This window comes from Mesocricetus auratus, unplaced genomic scaffold (assembly GCF_017639785.1).
Source record: "Mesocricetus auratus isolate SY011 unplaced genomic scaffold, BCM_Maur_2.0 Super-Scaffold_100027, whole genome shotgun sequence".
Taxonomy (NCBI): Eukaryota; Metazoa; Chordata; class Mammalia; order Rodentia; family Cricetidae; genus Mesocricetus; species Mesocricetus auratus.
Window position 1 is genome coordinate 4,325,993 of NW_024429208.1, and position 24,709 is coordinate 4,350,701.

Consider the following 24,709-nt stretch of genomic DNA (forward strand, 5'->3'; position numbering starts at 1 on the left):
TGATCATTTTCATGTCCCGCTCCCAGGGCGGCCTCACTGCTGGGCTTTCTTTACCTGTTTCTTCCCGTCTCCGTCACGGGGCTGTCCCTCTGTTTCTCCTTCTGGTGTTTGTGACAGTGTTTGCACTCCTCAGGGCACTTGTGCCTCTCGTTGTCTCCCATGCCACCTCCTGAGCCTGCCCATCCTTTATAAAAGACTTAGTGCCACCCACCTGCAGCAAGAGGGGGGCAGGGGCACCACGTGGGGACATTGGGTGCAGCATCCACAACAGGGCAAACGTTCCGAGGTGTTGGTGAATTTACCCTCCCTCCTCCTCCGTCCCTCCCTCCCCCCTCCGTGTGTATGTTTGTGTATGTGGGGTGTGCATGGGCAAGCATGAACATTACAGTGTACTCCTCGATAAGTAGCCCTGGCTGTCCTGAAACTCACTACATAGACCAAGGTAGCATCAAACTCACAGAGGTCCACTGCCTCTGCCTCCCAAGTGCTGGGGTTAAAGGTGTGCGCTGTCATGTGTGTTTTTGGAGATTTGTGTTTATGAATGTTTCGTCTGTGTGTACACCTGTGTACCACATGCATACCAGATGCCCTGGAATTGGAGTTACAAATTGTAACCACCACATGAGAACTGGGAATTGAACCTAGGTCCCCAAGGTCTTCTGGGAGATCAGTCAGTGCTCTTAACCTCTGAGCTATCTCTCTAGCCCCCGACATTATTTTTTAAACAGTAAACCCAAAACTCTGGTGAAGCCCGGTGGTGGTGGTGCACTCCTTTGGGAGGCAGAGGCAGGCGGATCTCAGCGAGTTCAAGACCAGCCTGGTCTACAGAGCGAGTTCCAGGACAGCCAGGGCTACACAGAGAAACCTGTGTCAAAAAAACAAAACAAAAACTCTGGTGATACATGTAAGTTCGTAAGTAGAAGATTAAAATGTGACCTTTAGTCCAGAGCTGAGAATCGCTGAAGCATTGTCTGACTGTTTTGGGGGTGCGGGGTATTTAGGGTCTTACTTTGCAGCCCACACTGGCTTCAGATTGCAGCGGTTACATTAGAGGGATGCACAGCCACACCCTGCTTTCACACCCTAGGACGTGCATACCCTGACTCTGGTTTTGTAGTTACAGTACCACCAGGCTGTGGATGGGAAGGGTTTGTACAATTTTGGCACTGGGGTAATTTGCCTTAGATAATTCTAAACAGTTGCATCTGAGACACAGTGGGAGACTTTTTATTCTTTTTTTTTTCTTTGCAATTATTCATCAGGCTAGTTTGTTGAGTGCCTGCTGTGGCTCAGGCACTGTTGTGGAGCGTCTTGCATGGGCACTCCAGGAAGCTGCCTGGGAGAGGAGGGAAGGGGAAATAAGCAGGCTGGCTTGTATGCCTGTTGTTAGTCTTCAGGAGAGAACCAGGGATGGGACAAAGGGTTTGACGAAGCTGGCCTGTGGCGCCTTGGGAGAGGGAGCCAGCAGCATTATTCAGCTGCTTTCTGTCTGTCTGTAAGAGAAATCTCAAATCCATCCTGTACTCACGCATCACAGAGACGCTCTGTGACTTAGCTTCCCTTCCCGCTCCCTCCGTGTCGTGCTGCTGGCCATCTTTTTCTCACGTTTTCCGTGGGTTTGGTTTGGCTTGTTGTTTTTCTTTTAGACTGCGTTGGCGCCTTTAAATACTCGGGCATCCTACTTCTAAGTCGTGAGACTATGGGATCTGAATCCCGATGCTTCCTTAGGCTCCATCCTGCTCTCCATTGGGTGGGTCCTGCTGGAAGGACAGACCTGCATCCCTATCTCAGGGAGGAAGTTTCACAAGCTTATCACATGGTCAGCAGAGATGGAACCCCAAGTTCCAGGGCTCTAAGACAAGGGAAGGGGTTCTTAAAAATCACTAAGAGGAAGGCTCAGTGAGAGGGGCCAGTGACAGGTCAGGTGTAAAGGGCGTCCGAGGTGGTGGGTACGCATGTGAGGTCCTGCCTCAGGAGCTTGCCTGGTATGTCTCACATGCATCCCCTGAAGCACGGCGTGTCTTACATATGTCCTCCAGGAGCCTGGTACATGAGTTGCAGATTTCACCCCAGCAAGTTACAGAATGAAACATAGGGACTTCAGTCATCTCTGGCCCTGGGTGGAGTTTGTAGTAGGAGTTTCCTAGGCACTACATATGAAGGCAGAGAGGATAGATAGTGTCCTCAGACAAGTGTAATTGGCCCTATGTGGTTGACGTGGCAGTTAATTGATTACCTGGACAGATGGTAAGGGGACAAGCCTTTTATTTTGTATAACTCCAGGAAAGCAATTCATGGAGCTCGTTGTGGCTTCCTTGGGAATCTGCAGAGGCAGCACAGAGCCCTCCCCCGCCGGGGTGGGCGGTCTGTTACAGCCCCAGGTCCCAGCTGCAGACTCCCAGCAGACAGCTCTTCCAGCCCAGGGTTCCTCTGAGACCCTGTTCTTGAACCTTTGCCAGTGGTGTTCTCTTTCTATGTCGAGTACGTGGGTGAGGCCTGAGCCTGTAGCTGCTAAAGCTCTTCTGCGTCTCACGGGCTCTAATGACCCAGTGTCTGGCACCCCAGGACCCACCTGTCTATAGCTGTAGGCAGCCTGTTTGTCTGTCTGGACAGGTGGGAAGCTGGCTGAGCTCAGTAGGGGCTTACAGATGACAGTTTTGCCTGGCAGTCTGTTCCCGGCTGCCCTGATTTAAACAGCCAAGAAGCCATTGTAAACCCAAAGAAATGTGTGCTTTGTACAGGTGCTCTGGTTTCTTCCCATTTTCTTGCTCCGTTGGGTGGGGCTGGGGGAGGGGTGTTGAGACAGGGTGTCACTCACAGACTAAGCTGGTCTGGAGCTCCTGGTGAGCTCCCTGGGTTGAAGGTCACAGGCATGCACCCCCGTGCCCACCTCCCTTCCGCTGTAGGAGGCCTTGGTTTCAGCAGAACACACTCCAGCCCAGCACAAGGTCCTAGAATCCCTGCTGGGAAACTGCTCCCTTGCTGTCGTGGAAACAGTATCCTGGAGGTGTTTCTCCTCAGCCACGAGCCCTGTCCACTGTACAGCTCGGTGACCAGTAGAGAACTATGAAACTCTGGTGGTGACAGAGGCACCTCTTGTGTTCACATTGTAGCTCAGGGCAGAGCTATTTCTGCGCCTGTGGAGGGGTTTGCGTCTTAACCAGCCCCCTCCTGCCCAGCCGTCCTCGGAAATCCAGGCAGAGCCTACTCTGAAAGTGTTTATACCCTAAGGTTTTGTTTTTTAATTTAATAACAGCCAGTGCCTTTTTTCAATGTGCTAGGTCTTGCCACGTGACCCAGGCTGACCTTGGATGTTCCGCCCTCTGCTCTCAGCTCCTGGCTGGCTGGGACTGCAAGTACACACTGCCACACCCGGCCAAGTGGCTGCAAATTCAGACGTACTTAGTGAGGGGCATGGAGCGCAAAATAAGTCTCCCCCTGCCCTCTGACACGGCAGCTCCTCTCCCTGGTCTCAAGTATCCAGAAGTACCCTGCACATGTCTGAGCATCTCCCACATAGCGAACGTTGTAAGATAAGAGCCATGCTGTCCCGTATGTGCTGCGAGAATCTGTCTCCCTGTAATGACTTTAACTAAGATCGTGCAGAGGGTCACCCTGGGCCCCTGTGGCGTGCGCACACTGTTGTCCACCTCCAAAGGTTCTTGCTGCTGGGCCTGCGCTTGTTGGGAAGTTCTTGCTCATTACTAGGATTGCTGTAGTGGCAGGCCCTTGTGCAGCCATCCCCAGAAGCCGAATGACCGGGCTCCTGTTACACTCACTCTCCCACCTAGAACGCACAGAGCGAGCTGGCTTCCTACACTCCCGGCGTGGGGTAAGCTACACCTCCATCGCTTTGGTTAGTAGATTGGCAGGATAATCTTTTTTAAGACAAGTACGTATCCCAGACGTCTTTGAACTTGAAGTGTCTCTCTCTCAGCCTCTCCAGTGGTGGAATTAGAGGCATTCACCACCACTCACAGGCCAACGGCACTGTCCCGGTAAAGCTGTCCAATATGTCTCATTATAAATGAGGTTGGCATTTTTTCCATTTGTTCAAAAAACTGTTTAAAAATAACAGCAGCAGAAATTTTAGCCAGCTGTGGTATAACGTGAATCTCAGTCCTTGGGAGCTAGAAGTTTGAAGATGAGAAGTTCAGGGTCATCCTTAGCTACAAAGTAAATTTCAGGCTAGCCTGTGCTAGATGAGACTCTATCACAACACAAAAGATGAAAACAAGAAACAGTTGTTTCCTGTATCCCTTTCCCTCTCCTTGGCTGTTGAAGTGCTCTTCCTTTCTGGCTGTGGAAGCTCTGCGTGTCTGAAGGGACTGGTCCTTCACAAAAGGGTTTGTTTCCCCTGCTGGTGATGGGGCCCAGGACCCTGTGCCTGCTGGGACGTTCTCCATTGCTGAGCTGAGCTCTCCGTACCAACAGCCTTCTTTTTCTTTTTCTATATGCAAAAAAAATTAAATTTGTTTTCTTTTGTCTGTTTTTTCAGACAAGGTTTCTCTGTGTATCCTAGGCTGTCCTGGAACTCGCTCTGTAGACCAGGCTGGCCTCAAACCCAGAGATCCCCCTGCCTCTGCCTCCCGAGTGGTGGGATTAAAGGCGTGTGCCATTTAAAAGTGAATTTTAAGATTTTATCCTAATTATTTGCATATGGGAGGCTGTGTGTACATGAGAATACAGGTGCCTGCAGAGACCAGAAGAGGACTTCAGTCTCCCCGGAGTGAGCTGGAGGGTGGTTAGGACCCCCTGATGGGGGCCAGGAACAGCATTCGTCCCCTGCAGGAGCTCCCGCCAAGCTGTATTAGCTGCTGTCTGTCTAGACCCAGAAATGAAGATCTTTGTGTAGTTAGCATTTGCTACAGTGACCTCTGAACTTGCGTCTTCGGTTAGTTCTTCCCTGTGCAGCCTTTTCCCAGAGTGGTGGTGTTTTTCCACAGAACGTTATGGCTTTGTTTTTCAGCCGTGGTTTCTTCTGGGATTTCTGTTTGGTTGGTGAGCTCTCCGCCGGTGTGTAGTCCACAGTGCAGTTAGGCTTTTGAGAGGAGGAAACAGCTTTGGGAGCTGGCAGACCTGGCCTGAGTCGGCCTTGGCGTTGATAGACGGAGGAAACAGTGCCTTTTAACGTGATAGATTTTAAAAGTTAGGTGAGCTCAATTTTTTTGATTGTTCTTGTTTTAATTATTAGAATACCTTTAAATATTACACTCACTTAGTGTGTGGATGTGTGCGGGGGTCAGAGGTCAGCTTGCAGGAGTCAGCTCTTTCCTTCCCGTGTGGGCTCTGGGGGTGGCACCGCTGAGCCATCTCCGCAGCCGGACTCTCAAGCCCACACCCTCCGTGCGTGAGGAAGGCGCCTCCTGTGAGCAGCCCCTCTCCACGTCCCTGCTACAGCTTGGACGGCTGAAACCCCAGGCAGACTTCACTTTGCTCTCGTTTGTTTGTTTCCCAAGTTGGGTAGCGCAGCTCTCCGTGGACAGAATCACTCTTCTCCAAAGCGCCCGCCAGCTCTAGCTTGGACACCCCACACTCCTCTCTGTCACCCAGTGAGATCCCAGGAAGGCTCTGCTCCCCTCCCCCTCCCCCCTTTGTTTCCCTGCTGCCCTACCCTGTCCTTCTCTGCTGAGCTACCAGGTGGGCAGAAGAGGGGGGGGGGGCCAGGACGCAGGGCTACACCCTGCGCCATGGGGAGGTTTTACCTTGTCCTACTTTTTCCGGGAATCTCATGCACCTCCCACCTCTCAGTCTGTCGGGGAGCTTGGCCAGTGAGGGCCACTTGATGCTCCCAAGATGCCATTCCCATCAGAGGCTGCAGTGGAAGCTGCTGTGCTGTGTGCATGCACATTGCCTTTGTGGGTTTTGGGTTTTTTGCTTTTATTTTGGGTTTTGTTTGTTTGTTTGTTTTTTCCTTTCTTCTCTGGTGCTGGAGCATTTAACACAGGAGACACACACACAGACACACAAGCACACACACACACACCCTGCTGCAGCACACACGCACACGCGCACACACACACACACACCCTGCTGCAGCTCGGTCACTGACCACATCCTCAGCCCCCTGGCGCTCTTGCAGCTCTTCCTCCTGTGACTCCTGCCGGGGAAACAGTGAGACCTCTTCCTGTGCCGTCACTTTTGGCACAATCAATACAGGTCTTCCTTGTGTCCCAAAATGTGACAGTGGCCCTGGCTGCTGTCCCTTGTGGTGAACTAGGCCTGCTCTGGCTCAGCGAGACTTCTCGGGCCAATTTTTATAACAGCATCACTCACTGTGACCTTAATTTGCAGTGTAGACGCTTCCGTACCCATTTTTCATTTTAAATCAATAGGACAGATAGAGGCTGGGAAAGCCTTGGTGTTATGGATGTCCTGAGCCAGATCCTAGAGGATAACTGCTGCCCATTTGTCACTTACCAAGGATTCCTCCCGTCACCTCTTCCCCTCCCTCACCTCATCCTGGACTGCCTGACAGGCACAGCCTCTGGGCTTCTCCAGGCTCTCTCTGCAGCTGCCTCCTCAGGCTCCTAACCATTTCTCACCCCTGTCCCACCGCAAGCCCCCTCCTGCACTCCCCAGTGCTGCAGAGAAGAGCACAGACAGCCTCCATGGAAGAGTGTCTGTCTGTGTGGCCTCTGTCACCGCCCTTCTGACGTCATGCTTTCTGGCCCTGCTCATTTCCCTTACTCGGCCTCGCTTAACTCTGTTTATCCCATATGCTCACCAAGTATCCCTTCCTCCATGTCTTGTGCTGAAGTTCACCCTCCCATTTCTTTCCCACATGGGGTGTGTGTGTGTGTGTCTATCTGTCTGTCTGCCTGTCTGTGTACACGTGTCTGTGTGTGTGTGTCTGTCTGTCTGTCTGTGTGTGTGTCTGTGAGTGTGTGTCTCTGTGTGTGTGTGAGTGTGTGTGTCTGTGTGTGTGTCTGTGTGTGTGTGTAAAGCACGTCTCTGCAAGCATACCCACCTGTGTCGTTCATATACGTCTTCCTTTGTCACCTTATTACTTTTTTGGGATAGGGGTTGTGTTTTTTCAAGACAGGGAGGATTTCTCTGTGTAACAGCCATGACTGTCCTGGAACTCACCCTGTAGACCAGGCTGGCCTCAAACTCAGAGCTCCGCCGCCTGCCTCTGCTTCCCGAGTGCTGGGATTAAAGGCGGGTGCCATCACTGCCCACCTGCTACTTTTTGCTGTAGAGGCTTTCACTGAGCTTGGAGCTGATTGTCTAGACTGGTTGGAAAGCAAGCTCCAAGGCGCCCTTGTCTCCCCTGCCCCGGCATTAGGGTTAGAGATGCATGCCATGGTGCCTGGCTTTCTGTATGGCTGCCTGGAGCCTGAATTCAGGTTCTCAGGCTTGTGCGGCAGGCCTCTTTCCCAGTGAGCTGCCTCCCACTCCCAGTTCCCCACGGTCATTGAGAGCCTGCCGCATACCTAACATTGCACTAGCAGTTGGTCATGCAAATGAAAATAGGAGCTTGGTAAACACCCAGCTTTGACTGGGTCCCGCTGCCCAGGAGGCTGCCCAGGCCCGCACTCCCAGCTGCTCAGGAGGCTGCCCAGGCCCGCACTCCCAGCTGCTCAGGAGGCTGAGGCAAGAGGATCACAAACTCAGCTCTGACTGGACTGCAGAGTTAAAGGCCAATGCTATCTCCAGACAAAGTAATGAGATGAGTCTCTAGCTCAGTGGTATAGCGTGCTTGCCTAGCATGCCTGAGCCCCTAGGTCCTATGCCTACTGCTGTTAACAGCCACAAAATAAAAGACAACCCACTTTTGAGACACGTAAGCGTCTAAAGGGAGGAGACTGATGTTAAACCAGTTCAAACCAGTGAGATTATCACAAATCAAATAAATGCTCTTGAGGAGAGATTTGAGAGCTGTGTGAGTGCCGGGGTTGGAGACCCTGAGAGCCTGATAAATGGCCAAGACCTTGAGAGAAACAGTGTCTGCCTGACTCCCCCTCCACCCTGGGTTTGCCATCGGCCTGGGCCCCTCTCCCACTGTCAGGCGCTGTGCGTTGTTGATGGTGGTTGTGGGTGCACGACTTTCTCCCCAGCCAGATCGGAGCCCTTTCAAAGGAAGTAGCCACAGGTCATTTTTATAACCCCCAGGCTCCCTAGCCCATAGAGGACATTTAGAAAGCAAGGCCAGCCTGGTCTACAGAGCAAGTTCCAGGACATCCAGGGCTACACAGAGAAACCCTGTCTCAGAAGGGGACTGGGGTAGCCGGGAGAAGACATTGGAGTCGTTGGTTGAGGCCCCAGAAGGCTGGGAGGGATGCTGGATGCCCTCAGTCCTTGAAATGCCACGGTCCCTCCAAAGCTCCCAAGGATTGTGCCGCTGAAGACGCTGACACACACGGGGCTGACGGGAATCTTGCTTCTCCGGGGCATCCAGCTCTGAGTTTGCTTTTTCACTCCCTGGTGCTAAGTGGTTACAGCAGGGGTTTAAGGACACCCGAGACCCAGCACTTGAGAGATGGGCACAGAGACGTCCGATTTCAGGAGAGGTTCCCCATGTGATTTCACAGGTGTACCCTTCCTTTTTTTTTTCTTTTTCTTTAATTTTAAGCTGTTTTACTCAAACATGCTGGCTTGAAAAAACGAACTTAACATTTAAACATCTGTTGAAGCTTTTGCTGCTGTTACTGTTCAGACAGGATGTCACTCTGTAGCCCTGGCTGGACTGGAATGCACTGTAGGGCTCAGGCTGGTCTGGAACTCAAGGCAGTCCTCCTGCCTCAGCCTCCCAGCTGCTGGGATTTAAGATGCGAGCCATCGTGCTCAGCTCAGTAAATTTTAATCCAGCTCCATTCATTCTCTGCCCTTTCCCCATAAATAATAATATAACTACCAGTTCTGAAGAAAGGGAACACAGAAGCCATAAAGTAAAGTCGCCGTATACTGCCGTCCTTTGTTTTCAAGGACCCAAATGTCAGTCCAGTGCAAAAGTCAGTTTGGCAGGTTCATTAGCTTGAAAGGAGAGAAGAAACCAGTGGCATGCAGTACCTTGAGAGAAACACGCCAGCTCTCTCTCCTGCCCAGGTCACTTCATCTGTCCCACCAGTCCCAAGTCCAGTCTAGTGCAGTGCGCGGCGCGTCCCCAGCCGGCACCGCGTGTAAAGCCATCTGCAAATGGCCTTCGGGGAGTGTGGTCAACAAAGCAGAAGGCTCGCATCGCTGGCACGCATCGATTTAGTTAAACAAGTCTTTCAAATCCTTTTTTTTTAGTTAGAACATTGCTGCTGATGTAAAATGCAGGCTGTACGTTGGAGTGTGAGCCCTGGCCTGGCCTGCTCCGTTCAGGGAGTACTTTTCCCCGCTAAGCTCTCTTGAAGGTTCCATTCCTAAATGGCCTTTTTTCCACTCTGAGCAGGAGCTGCCGTTTCTTCTGGTGAGTGTCGAACGTTCCCTGATAGGAGCTCAGATATCTGCCCTTGAGGGTGGAATCGAGGCCGATTGGTTCTCTCTCCTGCCGTGGTCTACTTTCCTGGGTGGTCCTGGGCAGGCTGCCACTGCCCGTGAGAGAACTCTGCTAAGGCCCTGTGAGGCCAACACAGTCGCCGACACCCACACTTCCTTCTGTCAAAAAAGAATATAGGCTGAGCCCCTCCTGCTCAGTCTGCAGCTGCACACTTGCTTGGTGAGAACAGCCCTTGCCATGACCTTTGAGGTTTGCCCTTGACCTGGGGAGGAGGGCCCTGCCTGCTGGGGAACTGCTGACTTAGCGTCCTTCCCCCCCTGCGTTGCTTTTCCTTTTCTGAGGAAAAGTGCTGTTTGTGTTTCACGGCTGGCAGCGCGTTACAGAGTGTGGGCCAGCTGTGGGGTGCGTCCCGGTCTGACTTCACCATGGGTGTTACCATTTCTTTCTCCCTGGAGACAACCCAGAAGCACACTTGGAAGGCGAGTGGGTGGGAGCAGGCGGCCCCCAGCACGTTTCTTAGAGACATCCTGAGTGGTATGAGGTAAGCAGGTGTGCATGAAGGCCACTTACTGACCTTGGTCAGAGTGCATGAAACAAGTCAATGACAACATTCCTGCATGAGACCCAGGCCTATGGGAGGTTCTGTCTGCCTTTGGGAGCATGCGTGCTCTAGTCAAGTCTGTGCTGTGCCCTTTAACTGCTCAGTTTTGACCACGTTTCTTATTGTACTATTTAAAATCTGTTTCCAAGCTGGGCAGTAGCAAATACTTCTAATCTCAGTACTTGGGAAGCAGAGGTAGGAGGATCTCTAGAGTTCAAGCCCAGCCTGGTCTATGTAGTGAGTTCCAGGAGAGCCAGGGCTGGCTGCACAGTGAGTGAGACCTTGTTTCAAAAAAAAAAAAAAAAAAAAAGCCGGGCTGGTGGCACACGCCTTTAATCCCAGCACTCAGGAGGCAGAGGCAGGCGGATCTCTGTAAATTCAAGGCCAGCCTGGTCTACAAGAGCTAGTTCTAGACCAGGCCAAAGTCACAGAGAAACCCTGTCTCGAAAACAAAAAAATAAACAAAACAAAACAAAACAAAAAAACCAGGAAGAAAAGAGAGAAAGAAAAAAAGGAAATGACTTGAGTCCACGCCATGGCATCCTTTGGTAAGTTTTACGTCATGGAGTGATTGTCTTCAGCGCTGATCCAGGGAAGGGAGTGAGGTGTCACACATCTGAACTGAGAGTCTGGAGACTGACAGAGCCACAGAACTGAGTCCAGGTAGAGCAGGGGTTGACAGGGTGACACCAAGGCCACATAAGCCTAGCCATGGGCCTGAATCCCGGCGTTGGCAGCTCAAACACAGATGCTGAGACTTAGGCTGGCCCTTAAAACGTAAACAAGCAGCTACACCGACACGGGCGGGCACCAAGAACCCGAGGGACTGGTTGCCATGTGAGGAGTGGAACAGTTGGCGTAGGAACAGGCTCTCCCTGAATACCAGGCACTGCTGGCTTCCCTGAGCCCTGTTGTCAGCCTCACTGCCAGCGGCTGACCAGGCTGGCTGGGACAGAGTCCTGTCCTGCTCACCAGGTATTTATGGTGTCCGCTGTTTCCGGCTGTGTGGGTGCCGTTGGGCAGGGGTGGAATGAGACACATCACTCGCGGCTTGCAGCCCGCTGGGGTCGTTCCTGATGCCACAGAAAGGGCTGTGTGAGCAGCGCTGTTAAGGCAGGGCTAGCACCGTCTCAGTGGATTCTTGGTTGACTTTTGTGTGTTAGGACAACAAGAGTAGCTTTCTGGCTCTCTTCTCCATTTAAGGCTGAAACATGTCGGAAAAGGGTGGGACCTCAGGTTGGCCCCGCCCTAAGGCTTCCACCATTTGGGTGTTAATGCCACGCCACAGCCACATTAGGTCTTAAAGCGTGTGCTTGTTAGCACAGAATTCCTCCCGACTGCAGCCTGGCTGCCCAGTGCCCAGGGGCTCTCCCTGCCTGTCAGTAGAGAGCCACCCACAGTTCTGCGGTTATCCATGGGCTTCACTCTCTATAAAACAAAACAAAAAAATTAGACAGGAATATTCCCTGCATACTTCCTGTGGGGCCCCGCAAGGTCAGGGCTTGGTGGCTTCCTGCAGCGCGAGCCCTGCCCTCCACGAGTGGCTGGATGCCCTTCCCAGCTGGCTGCCCCAGCCTCCCTGCCCTTCTACCTGCTCTGCATTCGGAGCGGGAGGGCTGGTTTGGAACCCCAGCTGAGGTTATCACGGTGTATTCGGCTCTGGTGTGCAGCCTGCTTTCCTTCAGCGGTGCTGGGATTAACTGTCATAATACACCAGGGGAGAGCCAGTTAGGACCATGATCTCGTGCTGGGGTACTTCTGCATTTGGGGTTGCCATTGGGTGCATTACCTTGGCAACACCTTTAATTGGGGTTTGTTGAACCACGTTGGACTCCAACCGCCCAGGAAGGTCCTTGGACCGCCCGCCGTCGTGGCCGGCTGGTCACAGAGGCAGCTTGTTTCTGCTGTACCAGAACCAGAAGACCTTGTATATGAGCAACTGAGGCCCACACACCCGACCTCTGACAAAGTCCGAGTCTCTGTTGCTTAGCAACATCTTGGCCCAGGCAGGGCACTTGTTGAGCATCTGAGTCAGCCCGGGCCCCCTGGCATCTGTCTGAGTAGCAGAGTTAATTTTACCTTTTTTTTGGTGTGAGCTATCATTGTGCAAACGCATCGTGAGTCGGTACCTGGTGTACAGGATGAGATAGCGCCGCCTGTTTCTCTGCCGCCTGCAGACTGGTCACCTTGTGATGTCCCCGGTGCCAACCTACCCTGCAGTTCTGCCCTGACCGTGCCGCTCTAGCTATGTGTCTCAGAAGTGCGCTTGTGGGCCGGCTCCACGGAAGAGCCACGGGAGATGCTTTTGCTACTTCTCGGCCTTCATCATTAGAAGCCTGGGCTGCGGCAGTGGTCTGGCTCTGACCGGCCTTCGGGGGCTCTCATGCCCCCGACCCCAAGCATGGGGTTCTTTAACACTGGTGGCCAAGTGAAATCTAACTGGCAAATGAAAGCAGGCCGTAGGCGTGGCTGTCACATTCACATCGGAAACTCGTGTCCCCTGCTCTACCCAGTCTTTCAGGTGTCCCTTGCCGGTGGTGGTTTCTCCACACATCCTCACTTAAGCTCACTGTTTGTGGCCCTCACCCCCTGTGAGCACCTACCCTAGTTTGGGCTCTCCAAAAGCAGGAATTAATGCAAGCTGCCTATTTGGACGTGACTCCAGGGAGCGCTGATAGGCGCTGAGAAGCGGGATCAGTGACATCCTGGGCAGCAGGGCCCGGGCCTCCTTAGACTCTGGGGTGGAGCTAGGGTTAAAGAGTTGCCTTGTGAGCTGCTCCCCTCATGGGAGGTTGGACATCACTAATACTTAAGATGGCCTCTCCCAGGGCTTAAAGGGGCTGCAAATGCTGAGTGTGGTGGGGGCCGGGGGGCGGGGTGCTCTGGGCGATCTCCCAGCGACCTGCTTCCTCCACTCTGCTGCCCTGCGCGCTGCCCCGTGGGTGGCAGAGGAGCCGTGCTGCCGCCTGCTGCAAGCTGGGGCTGCCTGGTGGCAGGAGGTGGGGCCAGGGTACTGGGAGAACAGACTTGCCCTCAGGGTCAGCCAAGAACAGGGTTCAGTGAGCAGAAAAACAAAACTAAGTAACGAAAACAGCTGACATGAAGTCCCCTTTCTCAGGAGAGGAGAGGCTCTGGGTGACAGAGCAGAACAGGTACCAGCATTCTCACCAGCAAAACCCAGGCCCAAACTCCTGTCCACTGTGGCTGTCATTTCACACACTTGGGAAGGGAGGGGGCCTGTGCCAGCGCCCTTGGGGTGGGTGCCTGGCACCTTGTGTGCCTGCCAGGCTGCCAGGCTGGAGGCTGCTCCCCCAGTGCAGCAGGGCCACAGTAAGAAAGGACCAAGGACAGACGGCCAGCTCTTTGTTCTGCTCTGTCTGTCCTTCCCAGTGTTTGAGCTCAGGTGACCTTTCTTCTATAAAAAGAAAGGCATGGTTTTAACATTCTTTTTCTTCACCCAAATGTTTTATTTTGGAATAGTCGTATTCACAAGAAGTTACAGAAATGGTTCCTTTGTTTGGTGCCATCCCTCAGTTTCTGCCTTGGGGAAGTGTTCCGTAACTGATACAGAACCCTCCAGCCCGCCCCAGCAGCATCCTACAGTGGGCACCGGGGTCACCGCAGACATCTCCCTCACCTGGCCCCAGGCCCGCGCTTTGTTCCTCTGTGCCATGACAAGTGGATAGCGTCACCACTGCAGGCCTCCAGTTAAGTGGGGCCGCGGCTTGTCCCTGGCCTCCTGTCCCCGGGTGAGCTGAGGCACGCTGTGCCCAGGCTGGAAGCTGCCTGTCAGAGTGGCCACTGTGTGCTTCTGCTTCGGGGTGTGCAGAAAGGGTGCGATGTCACTGGTCTTCATCTTGGTGCTTCTGTGGATTTCAGGCACGACACGAGTCAGTATGGGCTGCCGGAGTGAGTTCTGTGGACCAGGTGGCTTAGAGGCACTGAGGGAACCCCTGTCACACGAGCATCCCCTGACGAGGGTTCTCCTCCCGGCTCATAGACACCAGAGGCCTCGGTGCCCCCACACTCTCTTCACCTCCTATTCAGGGCGTCTTCACCAAGGCCTGCTCCGTATCTGCCGCTGCCTACCACAGAGTCAGGAAGCAAGAAGCGAGGCTTAGCCAGTGTGGTACCCGGTTCAGTTATTTCTACATTATTGAGCATCTCTGGGTCTCCATGCTGCACCGATTGACCTAGAGACTCACAGAGGTCCCTGCTCCCCCAGCCCACAGGTCTCCCTCCTGTGTCCTCTCCCTCCTGTCCTGCCTGCCCACTGGTGTGGAGGAGAGAAGGGAGCCCGCACCAGCTGGCCTCACCCCCACTTCTGGGAGCAGATGGGCTGGGGTGGGGGTGTCTAGAATTTTCATGATCCACAGTGTTGTTGTTGGTTGGCTGGTTGCTTTTTCAAGACAGGGTTTCTCAGTGTAGCCCTGGCTGTCCTGGAACTCGCTATGTAGACCAGGCTGGCCTCGAACTCAGAGAGCTGGGATTATGGGTGCACACCACCCTCACCCGGCATGTGTCACAGTTTTGACCAGAGTCAACTTGTGTATCTTCAACCTTGAGGGAGCGTGTTTGAGATTCTGCTGCGTGTGCACAGCCTGAGCCCTGTGGTCTAGAAATGTGAGTCTCTAGACCATTCCTTCAACCCGCACTCCCCCACCCTGCAGCAGCAGGAAAAAGGGGTGTCTCAGAAGACAAGCTATACCCCATTAACAAAGAGCTGGGAAGCCCTGGCTCGGAGCAGGGTCCCTCTGCCAGGCCCCTCAGGAGCCCCAGCAAGCCTTACCTTTGCGTCTAACCTGAGAGGCCGCCTGCCCAGTCTCGCCATCTTTCCTGTTGCCCTAGAACCCAGAAAGGAGCAAAACGGCCTAGACGTGGTTTTGCTGTAAGTGAAATGAGCACACAGTCCCATTCAAGTCTTCATTGATTACTGGAACAAAAGTGGGAAACACAGAGATTGGCAGAAGTCCAGTAAGTAATCAGAAGTAGGAATCATGAAATTCAGAGAAATGCTGAAAGAGGCAGCTATCCTGGGCCTGACTCTTCCCGGCTCTGCTGCAGACCCTCTCCTCTCCTGAAGAGCCCGGACTCACAAAACCCTGGAGACCCGGCGCTGGCACTCACCCTCACTACAGACCCAGTGGGCTTGGGGGCGGTGCTGCTGTGGGGTCTTCATGCAGACTAAGGCTGGGAAACACTGTCAGCTTGTGGGTAGGGCAGCCTAGGGGTCTCCCAGCACAAAGACGTCAGAGTGGTTATGTGGCATTTCCCCTGCCTCCCCGTCTTGTGTGCCGCCTATCTTAGCGTGCTTTCTGAGGGGACGATTGTTTGGTAGTTCCACCTTGACGGTGAATCACACATGTAGGTCTCAGACCCTTTCCTAGGGGTGGGTTCCTGCGCTTCTTGTCAATGGGGAGCTCACACACACACTCACACACACACACACTCAGACACACACTCACACACACCACACACACACACTCACACACACACTCACACACACACTCACACACCACACACACACTCACACACACACTCACACACACACAACACACACCACACACACACACTCACACACACACACAACACACACCACACACACACCACACACACACACTCACACACCCGTTGCATGTGGCTCCCCACACACCATGGCCAGTGGAGCTGGCTTTCTGTACGCCCTGTCCAGGCTGCGGTTCTTCTGACCTTGATCCTGCTGTGGCTTCCTGTACCCTCTCCAGCCAGATGAGCCTCTGGCCCTGAGTAGTTCCTGGGACACTGGAGACAGGAGTTTTACCCCTGCAGTCATAGGCACCCTGTGTTCTGGAGGAGCGGTGGCAGAGGTGGTAGCCTAAAGGAATGCCAGAGGCCAGTGACACTTCGGTCAGAGCAGTGGTGGCGAGAGCTGGGACGGAGCAGCATTGACAAGGGCGTGGGGGTGGCTGATGGTGGTGGGCATCGTTGTTGCCGTGGAGACCATGAGAGGTCTGCTGTGCTGGTGTGCTGTTGAGAATCTAGGAAACCTTTTTTCTTTTCCTTTCGCCCTGTCCCCAAGAAGAAAGGCCCCAGTTGTGACAGTGGAGTGTTTCTTTATCCAAGTTGTTCTATTTACCAGTGAAGATGCAGAAGTCAGGTATCGGGGTGAAAACCTGCTGCATCAGAGAAGCTGAGAAACAACTAGCTGACCTCCTTTTTGGCCAGAGACCCAGCAAGAGATCATCTCTCCTTCTCTCCCAAGCCAAAAAGGCCCTCAAATCTCTAAGTCCCTCCCTACTCCTTCCTGTGTGTCTCTGTCTGACTTCCCAGGTCCCCCATACTCTCTATGGCTAATTCTTGTCAACTAGTCGCTCTGTCCCTATCCCCCAATCCAAGGTTAATTTTATCAACACAGTCTTGGAGTTTCACAATACGATCACATATCCCACAGTATTTCCCCCTTTTTGAAAATCTAAATAAAAAAGGAAGGATTTTTAACTCTAACACAGTAAAACTATATACAATAAAAACAATTATCAGGTAAGAATTACATTCACAATGTCCAGTTCATTAGTATTTGGCAAATTCGGAGAAATTACTCCATTATCTATCCTGTCTTGGTGAGTCCAAAGTTTTATACCTAAGCCACTTTCTATCATAACTTGTATTACCAGCCTACAAATATCTTTTTAGCCCTTAAAACATTTTCTTAGATAAACAACTTAAGTTTTTATGTCTCTTAACTATATAAACTTTACATCTGCTTGTCCTGTAGGATTGTGTGGTATACCTGTAATATGCAAAAAAGCTGTTTCATTTTACTAGACACATTTGCTGGAGCATTGTACAGGTACCCCCATAGTAGCCATAACTTCTAATAAATGTATAAATACAGAATCAGCCTTTTCAGAACTTAAAGCATTGAAATCCTGAAAATGTATCTATGGTATGATGCACATACTTTAATTTTCCAAACTCTGAAAAAAATTAAACATCCATTTTTCCAAATTTCAATTCTTTGGGGTACCTTTTGGGTTACTTCCTGCAGGTAGCATGGTTTGGTTCTACAAAGAACGAACAGGATATTCCTTAAATTCTCTTGGCTTGTTGCCAAGTGGTAGAAAAATCTTTCTGCAAACCTTTGTTATTGACATGGTGTTTCTTATGAAATTCTGAGACTCTAGCACAGTTCCTATTTATTGATGATGAATTTCATCATTTCCTTGTGCTAGAGGGCCTGGTAGACTCATGGGATTGGATACATATTATGTACAATGGATGATTTCTATTTCTGATAACTTGTTGCAATTGGGTAAATAGTGAAGTTAATCTGAATCATCTGGAATAAATTCCACAGTTTCAATAATGTAAAACAACGTTCTATATATTGAGAGCCAGTAACTATATCAGTAATACCATGAGAATAGCATGTAATTCTGACTTTTGAACTGAACCGTAAGGGCTTTGAGCCACTTATTTTCCCTGACTTACAGCCTGCCTTTCCTGATTTATTTGCATCAGTATAGACTGTAGGGGCTCTAGAAATTGGTGTGCCTCTTGCTATGTGAGGGAGAATCCAACTAGTTCTTTTTATAAACTGGAGTCCCTTGCTTTTGGGACACTTGTTGTTAATCTCTCCCAAGACATTACTTTAAGCTCTTTGCCCATGCTCATTTTCTGCCCATATTGAGGTAAGTTCAGCATTAGAAACAGGCACCACAATTTCTGCTCAGTGTATTCCTGCTAATTGTCTGCTAAAAGTCTCAATTTTCCTTTCAGAATTTTGAGAAATCTTTTTTACATAAGGTTTTAATTTTTTTACTCTGTTTATATGCTAAAAATATCCATTCTAAGATACTACCTTCCCTCTGCATAAGAATCCCTGTAGCAGAACAAGTAGAAGGTAGAATGACCAAAATATAACCAAGCTCTGGATCCAAGTGGTTCACCTGTGAATCCTGTAGTTTCTACCAGAGCCAATTCTTCCTCAGCTTCAGCTAATAATTTTCATGGACTGTTTACATCCTTATCATCTTTTAAGGTGTGAAATAAATAACGTAGCTCTTACGTAGTTAATCTAATTGTGGGCCTTAGCCAGTCAGTGTCTCCCAGCAACTTTTGAAAATCATTAAAGGAGTTCATAATTGATCTCTCCTGATCTGTACTTTCTGCAGTTGGATTTGCTGCAAACCTATCATATACTAGGTAATGAATAGAATCTCCTCTTTGTATTTTTTCAAGAGCAATTTGTAATCCCCAGCATGGCAAAATTGTCTTTAGTTCATCAGACATTTTTTCTAAGGTATCTGTATCTGAATCATCTAGTAAGGTATCATCATATAATGGTAAATTATAGATTGAGGAAACTGTTTACAAAACATTTCTAGTGGCTGTTGTACAAAATATTGGTACAAAGTGGAGCTGTTTAGCAGTCCTTATGGAAGAACTGTCCACTGATACCTTGTAACAGGCTAGGAGTTATAAGCAGGCACTGTGAAGGCAAATTTGTCTCTGTTCTGTTCTTGTAAAGGGAGAGTGAAAAGGCAGCCTTTTAATTCAGTCGCTGTAATAGACCATTCCTTATGTAACAGAGAAGGCAAGGGAATCCAGACTATAAAGAGTCTATTGGCTGGGTCACCTTATTAATAGCTCTCAGATCTGTTACCATTCTCCATTTTCCAGATTTCTTCTTAATAACAAATATAGGAGAAATCCAAGGACTGGTCAGTTATTCTACATGTTGACCATTTAGCTGCTCCTGTACCAGCTGTTCCAAGGCCTGTAGTTCTACTGATGTCAAAGACCATTGTTCCACCACACAGGTTTGTCAGCTAACCATTTTAAAAGTAGGGCAGTTGGAACCTTTGAAAGATCGCCAGCAGTTGTATCCTGCTTATGAACAACCTAAACAGTCTGACTGTTCCTGATAATTCATTTTAATATTCTTCTCAGAAGCATTCTTTTTATTTATTTATTTATTTACTTTATATTTAAATTAGAAACAAGGTTGCTTTACATGTCAATTCCAGGTCCCTCTCCCTTTCCCTTTCCCTCCCCTCCTCCTGTGCCCTCCCACCAACCCCTCCAGTATCCCCTCATTTCCCCAGGGAGGGTGAGGCCCTCCATGGAGGTGTCCATAGTCTGTCATTTCATCCAGGGCAGGGCCTATCCCCAAGAGTCCAGGGTGAGAGTGCATCTCTCATTGTTGGATGGGAGTCCAAAGCTCAGAAGCATTCTTTATTTTATGGTTTGTTTCTGAGGTTGGAGTAATGTTAGTCTGTGTTTTCCATTGCCGTAGCAGTTCATGTTCCTATAAATTCATTGCTGTTAGCCACATATGGCTATAATTTTCTTATCTGTCCTTCTGGTCCACCTTTAATTTTTTTTTTAACCTGAGATAAAGTTCTAATCCCTAAAAACTGAACATTTACCTCCTGAAGAGGTTAGTCTGAATGCCAAATTTTGGTGTAAGTTTGGTTACATCTTTATCTATGTTAAGTAATCCTTCAATTACAATGTCATTTATTCATGTTTTTAGCTTTGGTTTGATCATTTATAGAAGTTTGCCAAAATACTTGCTTTATGGTCTCTCCTGAATTTTTTGTTGTTTCTACTAAAGCTGTTTTGTCCTTGATCACATCCAGAGCAGTGTGTTTTTTTTAACAGCAGACATTAATTCTTTTAATTGCTCTGTAGATAAGTTTCTCCAATGCTGATAGGGAATAATCAAACCAAATTTGACCTCCGTGCCTAAGAGCCAGTTTAGCCTCATTGAAGGCTCGTTTCCATCTGTATCAAGTCAGTCGCCCGGGGCCTGACAGGTGCAGCGATGGAGCTCAGAGGGAAAGCTCCAGAGGACTGTGCGTGTGCTGGGGCCAGGTCTGTGTGTGCAAGGCTCCAGAGGACTGTGCGTGTGCTGGGGCCAGGTCTGTGTGTGCAAGGCTCCAGAGGACTGTGCGTGTGCTGGGGCCAGGTCTGTGTGTGCAAGTGCCTTGATCTGCCTGCGTGCAGCCAGGCCACCTCTGCTGCAAGAGCTCCATGCAGTAGCTTCGGGCATAGGGACAGGCGAGTGTGTACCGAGTGCCAGGCGAGTGTGTACCGAGTGCCAGGCACTCCATTTCACCTTGCTGCCTGCATGAAGGGGTTTTGGCTCCCGTGCTTGGATTAAGCTTAGGTGGGTTATAGCTAGCCGGAAGGACCAGCCAAGCAGAAGCCTTGCTCTGGCCGTGAAAATCTATTGTGCTACATCAGGGAAGAGCAGAGAGCGGACTGATCCTAAGAGGCATTGCAGAAGGAGGAGTGCAGGGGAACACAGGCCTGCAGGCTCTAGCCAGACACCTGCATCAGCAGGGGTGGGGACAGGACACGAGGTATGTATTGGCAGGAGCACGTCACGTCTTCCATAAAGTCAGACTTCCTGAGCTCTGCTGTTCCCAGAAGTCTCATGTGTGGAGACTTTTCTTCAGGTCATCTCTGGGGAACTCAAGGACGCCATTTCTGTGGGTTCTTGCACTCTTGATGGGGCAGAGGCCAGGCTGGGCATGGGGTTAGCTCCTGCCTCATAGCTGAACCTTTTTCTCTTAGAGACTTAGGATTGCTTTGGCTTCCTGTCCTGTGGTCTGCCCCGGTAGGGAGGACTCCACATGCCGAAAAAGGCTTCGGCCTGAAAGCCTGCTTCCGTGCTCCCTGCTCAGGCCCTGGGCTGACTGAGGGCAGTTGTGACTCGCCACCTGCCGTGTGTGAGGATGACAGCAGCCTTTGGGCAGAGCCCAGGCTCTCCTGATGCCTATGTGCTCTGATGGGGAGCTCAGAAAGGCCAGGCCATGGCTGTTTATACCGAACCAAGGCGGTCATGAGGGCACTGTTCAAACAGATCTACAGAGAAGGTGAGGTGAGGTGAGCACTGGTGTTGGCTCCCGTCCGTGGAGAGACTTGTAAGAAAGCTGCTCTGGGAGGTGGGACATGCTTGGTAACGGAAGTGGCTGCAAAGGTAGTGCTGCTGTGTTTCCAGGCCCCCAGCTTCCCCAGGGGCTTTCTTCTGCATGCCCCGTGTTTAGAGGGAGCTTCTGGTACAGCCGCTCTCCGGGGTTTCTTAGGTTAATTACAGGCCCTGTTAAAGAAGGAGGTTGTTTTTGTTTTCGTTTTAAAGGAATGCAGACAGCGGTTTACTTTAAACTGCAGGTGTGCGTGCGGCTGCTCTTTGGAGGGAAGCTGGGTCTGTCTTTCCCGCAGTGTGGCTTTGCTCGTGCTGAGCTCTGCACGCCTCCTTGGGATCCACACCCGTGATGCCACATTGGCTGGAGTCGACCGTTTGACTTGCTCACAAGTAAAGCCAGAATTAAGCCACGTGTGAAGAATCTGAGTATAGAAGTCTTTCCGAATTTCTCAAACTTACTTCACCAACTACACTCCATTCGGGACCAATCTCTCTTTATTATGTCACTTTGAAGTACCCGCTTGGTTGTTACAGAAACAGCTCTTTCACTTGTTTCGTTACTTTGGCAACACTTAATTACATTTTCTTTTTCCTCCCTGTGGGGTTGGGGCTGGGGATGGTGTATGCTAGGCACTTACTCTAATACTAACTGTGGTCCTGGCCCTAAATTTCCTATATTTACTTATTTATGTGTAGATGTGGTCTCACTGCAGCCCAAGCTGGCCTCAGATTCTAGGTCCCCCCATTCAGCCTCCTGAGCACTGAGGTTATGGGCCTGCGCCGCCCCCCCAAGACAGCCGCTCTGGTTTCTCATGTGACCACCAGGAACAGTGTGGGTGTGGTTCCCTCCTGCAGGCTGTGAGCCTGGCAGGGCCTGTCGCTTGCTGTTGGAGGGGGTGCTGTGGGGTGAGCTAACCTGCAGGTCAGTGGGGCGAAGGTGGCTACAGACTTATGAGCTGTTGTCAGTGGCGGACAGAAGACAGACAGTCAAGTATGGACTCACGGTGCTTGCAACTACGGCGGAATATACTCGTTTGGTGGCCTGCTGTTCAGCTCCTGAGGACCAGCTCTCCCAAGCGTGGAGAGCACAGCTACAGCAGTCGTCACCTCTACCCTGCCGCAACAGCACAGGCCTGAACTGTCCCAAAGCTCTTACCAGGAAGGCGCTCCCTCACAGGACACTTTGTCCTGAATGGAGAAGCCACCACCAGCTGTGTCCAGGAAGTGAGCTATTGTTCACAGGGGTAGTGAACATTTTCTGCCCTTTCCTCTGGTTTATCTCTAAAAGACCTGGCTCTTGTTTTTAGGTGGAATTCTGTTTATTTTAGAAGGAATAAATAGTAAATGAATGAGGAGGGAGGGTGTTGGACGCTTCCCCGGCATATGCGGTTTACGAAGGCTACAGATGTTTCCCAGAACAAGGATGGCATCTGGTCAGGTGGTCAGAGAGCAGGGCTTAGATGACGATTCAGCTTTTAAATCCAGCCCACGTTTTTAAGGGTTGGGCTAGGGAGGCCCTTAGGACGTCCTTCCCCCGACCCGGGAAGGCCCCGGCAGAGCCCGCTCTGGAGGAGGAGCTGCGGAACCTCATCTTGTAGGGAGATGGGTAGCAGGCCTTCTTAGACCACCAGCCAGCTCCCAAATGAAAACACGGAGACCTGTGACCGATTACGAATGCTCGGCCTCTTCCTACGCCTGTCCCAGGAGCTCTTATAGCTTGTTGTAACCTGTGTCTCCTGTCTACACTTTGCCTCAGGGCTTTCTACTTTCCTTTCCTTTCATTCTGCCTCCCCTGCCTCCTTGCTCACCCCGCATCCGACTGGCTGACCCCTGGTGTCGCCCTCTCCTTCTCCCTCGTCCTCTTTTCTCTGCCTGCCAACCCCCCTCCTATCCTTTGCCTAGCCAGCCATTGGCCGTTCGGCTTGTTGTTAGGCCGGTCATGTGCCTTAGACAGGCAGAGCAACACGCCTTTACATGGTTAAACAAATGCTGCATAAACAAACGTAGCACACACGGTGAAAGCCATACTCCACAGCAGTGATGTCATCAGGGATGGGGGAGTGACACCAGGACACAGGCCTCACACACTCTGTCTGGGGAGCACAGGCTGTTTTCCGGTCATGCCTCATACAACGGCTCAGACTTTCCCAGCAGCCTCTGAGGAAACTGGGGCTGAGAGAAGGAAGTAGCTGGGCGTGCTGGTACATGTCCCAAATCCCAGCACTGGGGACACTGGGGCAGGAAGAGCTTGAGCTTGAGGTCAACTTGGGCTGCACAGTGAGACCAGCTCAGGGGAGCAGGGGGAGGCTAGAAGAAAAGTCAGTGGCCGTAGCAGTGATCTGCAGGTGAGGGATTTTCTCACACTTTTGGGGAGGTGTCGAAGCTCAGAGGTAACTGAATGGCTTCTCCAAGATTCTGCTCATGAGTACAGAGAAGCAGAATTTTGAACTCCGGATTTTTATTCTGAAGTCTGCTCTGTCCACACCTATAGAGAGAAGCCTTCCTGCCAGCCTGGTTCCAGAGCCGCATCAGTCCAAATAACACGCAGGAGACTATATTAATTATGAAGCTGTTGGCCTTGCTTATTTCTTACTGGATAACTCTGACTTAAGTATTTATCCCATAATTGTTAATCTAAGTATGTCTCTTACCCGAGAAGTTTCCGGGCTTCCTACCCCATGGTGGTTACATCTTGACTTCCTATGTTTCTCCTACCCAGAGTCCTCCTGGACTCCTAGTCCCACCTATCTTGCTTCTCTATTGGCCAACAGTGCTTTATTGACGTATACACAGGACTTCCCCAACATCTTTTCTGTTTAAACAAAAAGAAAGTTCTTAACTTTAACATAGTCAAATTATATATAACAGAACAGTTATCAAGTAAGAACACAGTTACAATATTTTAGCATGATTTAAAGAAAATATCATCCATCCCATCCTGTGAGTCCAAAGTTTTATATGTAGCTTATCTTTTATCATAACTAAGGGAAACTATAATTATAACTATCTGCCTTCAACTCCATCAAAGACTACAGAAGGATAATGTATAAACACTAGGATTGGCAGAGACATCTTACTGCCTGGACAGTCACCCGAGTTTCTCTGTAACGTTGGGGCATCCATCTTCAGCCCATAGGCCACAGTGTGTCCGGAAGGCTTCTCAGCAAAGCAGGAAATCTCAAACTGTCCATCTGCATTGGCAGTCTGTCAGTCATTTTTCTGTGTCCTGCAGAAAGTCTCATAGACTCTTCCATGAATCAGGAACCCTGAAGGACTGTTTGAGTTCAGTAGTCACTTTCCTGTGGGTCCTGCATGTCCAGTTTATACAGCAACAGTCAAGCAGTCCAGGCAAGAGCAGTTTCTTGCCCAAATGGCTAATCTTGCCACGTTGAAAGCAAACTCCATAATGAGTCTCTTCGATGTCCATCTTCCTCTCAGACGTAATTGATGCTGCCAGGAGCAGACATTTCTCATTGTCAAGAAAAACCCTAAACCATCTTAAATGCCATTTTCTGAAGGTCTTTGAAAGGTTTGAAGACTATCTATCTCAAATATATTTCTGAATATCTAGAAAACCTAACTTACCTAATTATAAGTTCTGACTATTATAAGTAACTATCTATAGTCTATATTTAATTATGCATTACATTTTAAAAGAAAAGTATAAGCACAATACTTAATTAAGAGGAGAAATATACACATCACAAAATTGACCTTGAATTTGTATCAATAAATGAAAAACCATACCAATACAAAGTATTCATTT

The 24,709-nt window shown here is 50.4% G+C and overlaps 1 protein-coding gene and 1 long non-coding RNA gene across 2 annotated transcripts in view; one reads left to right on the plus strand and one right to left on the minus strand.

Annotated features, from left to right (window-relative positions):
* Anks1a (ankyrin repeat and sterile alpha motif domain containing 1A) overlaps positions 1–24,709 on the plus strand; it is a 155,851-nt gene that overhangs the window by 93,985 nt on the left and 37,157 nt on the right.
* On the minus strand, positions 13,472–16,024 carry LOC121134272. Its single transcript, XR_005871341.1, has 3 exons — positions 15,738–16,024; positions 14,818–14,961; positions 13,472–14,113 (listed from the first exon to the last, which is right to left on the minus strand). It is a non-coding gene; the product is annotated as an uncharacterized LOC121134272 (long non-coding RNA).